The sequence below is a fragment of the Elaeis guineensis genome, chromosome 5 (assembly GCF_000442705.2).
Source record: "Elaeis guineensis isolate ETL-2024a chromosome 5, EG11, whole genome shotgun sequence".
NCBI classification, from domain to species: Eukaryota; Viridiplantae; Streptophyta; class Magnoliopsida; order Arecales; family Arecaceae; genus Elaeis; species Elaeis guineensis.
In genome coordinates, this window is record NC_025997.2 from 118,720,539 (window position 1) to 118,727,563 (window position 7,025).

Consider the following 7,025-nt stretch of genomic DNA (forward strand, 5'->3'; position numbering starts at 1 on the left):
CAGCATGAGACGATGAGAACCAGCAGACTTGAGTAATACAACTCATGATCCAGCTAGCAACTATCTTGGAATCTCCCTCAAGTGTAACTTTCCTTCCCATCAAAGCAGAAGTGGCGTAGACAACTCGCAATCCACTATTCTTTCAGAGATACAAATCTGGCTACAATTACAATCTATGTGACGTGTTTGTGAAGTTAACATCACCTAAATCATGGGGCAATTATGTATGACCTTTAAAAATTGAAAATAAATGCATGATAATAAGCACCAAATATGGAGCAATTAACCTGCTTAACTTCAGGAAAGTAAAAACAGATCCTAATTTAGTTTCCATGATAGCTTAAATCCGAGAAATGACTTTCCTATAGGAATTGAAGAGCAAAACTATCTACAAGAAGGCTGGACAGAAGACTAGAGCATTAGTGGGCTGCGAGCTTCAAGAACTTTGCATTTTGAAAAAAGATGATCAGTGAGCATGAAGCAAGCAAATCTATAAATAATAATATGCAGCAACCTTGTAAGGTTAAAGTTGAAAAGTGAAGATTATATTGATGCTGCCAATATAAAAAAAATCATGCATCCATGCATGCATGTTTAGATACATATAAATCAGTTGCTGATTTCGATATTCAAGTGGTGGGAGAATGTGACTCAATGTACAAATATCCGTACAACTCAAGCAAAAATGAAGAACTTCTATGATTAACACACAGTTATAAGGATCTTCTGTGAAAATAAATAAATTTTGCGGTTGAAGCCTGAAAATAAAGGGTATCAGGTCTTCTGAAGGGATGAGAACATGCAACAAAAATGAAGACAATTTAAGCAGCATATTTGGTATATAAAAAAGTACATTTATTTATCTAAAATATACATATTCTGGCAACTTGAAAGCCATCTTTGACAAAGAACAGATTCTCATTTACTTAATGACTTGCAAAGGGAATTAAAAGTACAACACAGAGTTCTGGTAACATCTCCTGACAGCGAAGTCACCAATCATGGGTGATTCAATTTGTGGAATTATACCAATTACTGTAATTCCCTTCGCCCCAATGACGCCGTAGTATTCTGTCAACTGAACCACTATGTTGGCTTTCATATGGATAGATAATTTAACAAATCAGCATCAATACCTGAATGATGGACAAAAAAGAAGAAAAGATATGTGCATTACTGGGAAAGAATATTTTTTAAGTCATCCATTATAAATATTATGGAATCACTACTTTCACAAAAATAAGAGATAAAATAACATGGGACAAGCAAGTGTTCATGTAAAATACCTGATAAGAGCAGCTCCTAAGTGGTTTAAGAACCTTTTGCTAAAGCAGCCTCACGCTCCTTTCTACGTCGTTCTCTCTGAGGCATTGGCAGTATAAGTAACGGATACAAAAAATTGTAGAAACAGCTTTTTCACATGCAAATAACCTTGTTACAAAAGAAAGGAGAGAACCTTAAACAAGGAAGAGAAAAGGACTGCATTATCCAATTCTTAGTTAAAAAAAAGGAAATTTCTCAAGGAACCCAATTAGAAAAAGAATTTGGCAAATTAAAAACTTTAATCAAGCCCCATGGTTAACTAAGAGCATTCTTTTAGGCTGTATTTATTTTCAAAAAAAGCTTGGAAAAGGGAAAATATGTTCTAAGAGACTTAGTAACGGAGTCTTGCCTTGCACAAGCCTTAAGGTGAGGTTTTCAAATTAAGTCATGGGTAAGTTCATATAAAATATTTAGACTCATGGATCACAAATGAAGTTCATGTGAGGCATGTACAGGAACCTTGTGCTATACTAGTTATGACAAGTATATGTAATGGGATTTGCCAATTTCCATGATCAATTGAAAGTAAGGATGAGTCTTTTGTACTTCTTTCATATGCCACTCAAATGGACTAAAAATGCCACACTTAGGCATCATAGGGTATGTTATAATACAACTCCAATGCCAAACTTAGGTCTCATAGGACATGTTATTCTACTAAAGTTTTACGAAGATACGAGGACATGGTGGCTAACTGAAGCAGGCAATTATTTAATATATTTGCTTCTACAGCAGAATTTGAAAATCATTGAAACACTGAGAAATTAAGCTTGAACGACATAGATGATAGTCCAGCAAAGGATGACAGGTGGTGAGGATGAAAAGTGTTGGCTGGCAGTGGGCTGACTGAAAAGCAATGATGCAGGAGGGTCTCAAATAAATATACCCCTCATTCCTGGAAGAAAAGGAATACAGAAAAACAAAACTAAAACAATCACATCTGGTGTTTTCGCATGAAAAGTAGCCTAAATTTTACCAACCATAATCCTTTTCCTTATTTCTTACTGAAGTCAGTACTTCTTCATGACAAAAGATAATCTATGACCTCCTAAAATGACCAATCTTGAATTCCCATAAAACCCCATGTAAAAATACAAATAAACTAATTAACTACTCTAAGTTACAGTTCTAATGATCCTAAAAGAATGCAATTCAACCTAAAACTAGAGTGAGAACCCTGAACTATAGACCTGCTAAACTACAACTTCTAAAATCAAGCAACAAATAGATCTAACTAAAAACCTAAAGAAACCGGAAACTAAGAAACAATGTAAACTTGGTTTTCTAAATCATATTGGAGAAAATATTCTCCTTTACATGTAATACTGCAATAGTCCTCATCATGGTTGCCTTCTCCTTCTTCTAGTTCTTCTTTATTGGCATATGCATGGAAACAAGCCATAGAGGGCACAATATAAGTGGTGACCATAGGAATGTCAAGCTACCTTTCTTCCATATTTCCTTGTTAAGATTCCTTACTAAAGAAGAAACTCTTTGAATCATTGCCAACAAGTCCTCCTGGATTTGAAAGTTTACCATCGGAAACCCTCATTTGTGTCTCTACACCCTCCATCAAGTAACCAGTTGATGACAGAGCTCAGAACATAGTCAATCATTAATCTGATGTTCCCAAAATATTATTCCTTTCAATAGCTGGATCCAAAAGTGAATATCCTTTTCTTAGAGGAAAAAATATGATAGACTTTGCAGAGAACTACAAAACCTCTAGATCTCGGATTTTGATGCAACAAGGAAAGGGGGAGGAGTTAAATTTCTGATAGTAACAGAAAAGAAAAAGAGTTTCTAGATGATTCTCTGTGCAGGTAAGAGGTAAGTGAAAGGGGTTCATGAGAAAGACTAGTTTTCTTTCACTTCGTGGGCCTATCTTTGAAGGAAAAGTTACCTCAAAAAAAAAAAAAAAACACCTATTTTTAGCTGATCTGCTAAAATGTTCTATACGAAACCAAACTCCTTAACAAGACTGACTTTCTACCATCTGGTTTTGTTATGCAATGACATCATGTAAATCATATTACAGTTGATTAGGAAGAAATTCTACTCTGGCAACTTGCAAGTAGCCCATTTACTCTAAATGAAAGAAATCAAAAAAATTCTAAGGTTAAATATACAATGAAAAAAACACCAAACTCGACAAAAATCACCTCCAATTCTTTATGAGATATCTCATGATATGCAGTCTCCTTCATTCCTTTTTTCAAGCTTGTGGTATGAATCTTTCATTCACAAGTACATTTCCACTTGCTAACATTCTCTCCTAACACGCTGAACTTCCTCCATTCAGTGGTTGGACTTAATTCTATCATCTCTTTCGTTCCTCAATTTACTAAAATTAACATTTGATGAAAGTTTGACATCTTTAACCATCATCTTTGGTTTGGTGGTGGCATTAATTGATGATATAAGTAGGCCATCTTTAAAAAACGAGAACAGTGATTTCACAGTTCTTGATAATCAGACTACTAATGCCATCTTGAAATGGAGTCACGCTAAATGGACTCCATGGCTGCACCCCACTAAGCCAATTTTTAAGAATTTAGCAAAAAGGAAACTTCCCTAGCACATTTCTATCATGGCTGCTCAAGTGAAATTATCTCATGTTTTGTCCAAAAAATCCTCCGAACAAGACTTATGAACATTAACATCACAACAAATTCTGAGTGCATTAAGCCCTGATAAGTGAGTCCCCTTCAAGGGTCAAATTGCAACCGCATCGCGTAAATTGATAATCATCACATGGAGAAACGAATCTTAACCAAGATTTATTATATCAGTGATCATATTTCCATCAAAAAAATTAAAGGAAAAAAATCACGGAAAATGCAAAATTTAAAAAATGTACTAGACTGGACAACCTTATGTTTTTATTTCTTCAAACTGTTTGATGAAAATCTTCAAAGGCTTTGGAAGCAAAGATTTAAAAAGAAACCAAAGCAAAGAATGAAAACAGCGATGCTGCCAAACACATCACAAAGAAGGGCTAAAAAAAAAAAAAAAGGCCTCCCAATAGAAGGACTTGGAGATGATGATTTTTATTTCAAAAAGGTGACATACCCTCCGTTCCCAGTAGGGATGGAAGCAGACGAAGTCATAAACGGGAGTGATGGTGTTGAAGAGAGCCAGGTTCACTCCCGTGAACACCAGCAGCGCTGTCATGGGCCGCGATCTATGAGGCATATCTTCTTTTCCTCCTCCTCTCAATCACCAACTTAATCGGCGGGATGGACGGCGGTGCGGAAGGTCGGACGCGACGGCGAGCAGTGGCGAGGGTGCTCCGAGTGTTGAAGACATACCCATCAGCTGCAGGGGGTTGGATTATAAAAGGTGAGAGTTTGAGTGTAGACTCCCTTGGCCGGTTGAGCTGGAGCCTGACTCGTTTAATTTCGACATGAACCAGACCTAATAACCTGCTAACCTCATTCAAAATTAATTAAAAACATAAGATTAATTTTGAACATTAAAAATAAGTTAATAAATTATTGACTTGGATTTAGGTGCTGAAATTGGATTTGCAATTTTATTCAATTATATATGGTTTAGGTGGAACATACTTCTTACTATAAAAATTAGCCTTTTCTTTTGGGTGCATTATTTGTGCGCTGTGGGGAGGGGGATACATACTTGCACTCACTTCTTATCTATTTGAGCCCGCCTTACTATTCATATAGGTTGGAGGTGTATCTTTTATGCAAAAAAAAAAATTAATCATCGTTCACATCAATTCATTATTGGATCATGCAATGGCCATGCAAGTGAAAAAATAAATGAGTTCGGTACCTGAAAATTTATGCACTATACGATCTAATGATCGACATCGTGAAAAAAAAAAAAAAATCGTACAAAAGATACAATATGAATCCTACTCATACAACCTACAAGGCCCCAGTTTCCGCATTTGGATTTTGACAGACCTTTCCAAAAAAAAAAAAAAAAAGTTAAGCATGCACTTCGTTTTTAAAAACCATCACGGATGAATCACACGGTTTATCTCACAACATGTAATATTTAAGTTTTGTTGCCTTTATGTGAAGACGTTAGAAAGGGAAGTAATTAGGAGAATATATATTACATCACATGTGGTATTTTGTCAAAATCCTCACGTATTAGTTCGGAAAAGACCAGGGAATGAAAGGGTACCCACAAAATATACCCTACTTATACCTGAACCCATTTATAATCTTACCATCCAAACCCATTCGGAACTCAATTATAAAATTAATCAAAAACTCCAAACCCATCCCATTTAAAATTGATATACCAGTCAGCATCCAAACCTCTATTAATCTTTATTCACATCAGGTTATTTGGACATCCAAATTATTAATCTTTATTCAGATCAGATTATTCGGACGTCCGAACCTGTCCGAAACTGTCATCAAAATAGAACTCCAAGAATTAAAAATTTTGTCGCGAAAGAAGAATCCTTTCGATCAAAAATCTCTGAACCCTACAAAATATTGTACTTCTTACAAGGTTGAGCTCTCAAAACCGCAAGGGACCACCTCACACCGCGGCAACTTGCTCAAAATCCCATATGCTTAAAACACCCCAACCGGAACCTAAGAAACCCCTCCGATCTCCCTCAGGTGCTCTCTTTCCCCACAGATCTCTAAACAAGAGAATGAAATAAAAGGGGAAAAAAATGATCGATCTATGTGGGAAAAGATCTTACTTGTTAATTTTTTCCGTCGTTTTGTTGATCTTTCCTATGTTTTTTTCTGATTTTTCCTCTGTTTTCCGTCCTTAGGAGTCTTAATCGGGTGGTGGAGGCTTGGAACAGCCGAACAGGGAACCTTAAGCGATGGCTAGGGTTTTATGTTTATATATATATATATATATATATATATATATATATATATATATATATATATATATATATATATATATATATAATCAGTCAATTTAAAATTAGTACCAAACTGGCCTAGTCGGTTAAGATAGTGATCAGATGATCTTTTGACTCGTTGAAAGAACTTTTCTTTCCAAGAAGTAACTTTCTGGGAAGTTACTTCTTGGGAATAGGATTTTGGTATGTTTGGTTGACCATGGGAAGATGATTTATTATAAAGTAGCTTATATTTGGATGAGTACCTATTTTTCTGAGAAAACTATATAAAATACCTATTATATCCTTAGTAGATATAAAACCATATATTTTTACTCATAAATTTTATTTAAATATTAATATTATATTTATATTAATATAAATATAATATTAATATATTATAATATAACATTAGACCATAATAATTTATTGTGTTAATATAATACTAATATATTAATATTATATTAATATAATATAAATATTTTAATATAATAAATTTATTAATATAGATATAAATAATATATTATATTAATATAAATATTATATTAATATTAATAAAAATATTATATTAATATAAATATTAAAATATTATTAAAATATAATAAATATTAATATTATATTTATATAAATATTAAGATAATATTAATATAATATTATATTATTATTCAGTATTTCATTCTAACCATCTATTAATATTTTACTAAATTTTAACTATGAATCTTAAAAAGATATTTTAGGAAAGAAAAAAGTACTACTACTTCCCATGTCACGGAAAGTACTAAAATCCATCTCCTTCATGGGTTTTTACTTCCCATGAAATATGAAAAGTGATTTTCCATAGAAAGTATTTTTTTCACTC

The 7,025-nt window shown here is 33.7% G+C and overlaps 1 long non-coding RNA gene across 1 annotated transcript; it reads right to left on the reverse strand.

The window, feature by feature from the left end:
- Nucleotides 1-811: 811 nt before the first annotated feature.
- On the reverse strand, nt 812-4,647 carry LOC105045487 (uncharacterized). Its single transcript, XR_832063.3, has 3 exons — nt 4,396-4,647; nt 1,287-1,362; nt 812-1,136 (listed from the first exon to the last, which is right to left on the reverse strand). It is a non-coding gene; the product is annotated as an uncharacterized lncRNA (long non-coding RNA).
- Nucleotides 4,648-7,025: the final 2,378 nt, after the last annotated feature.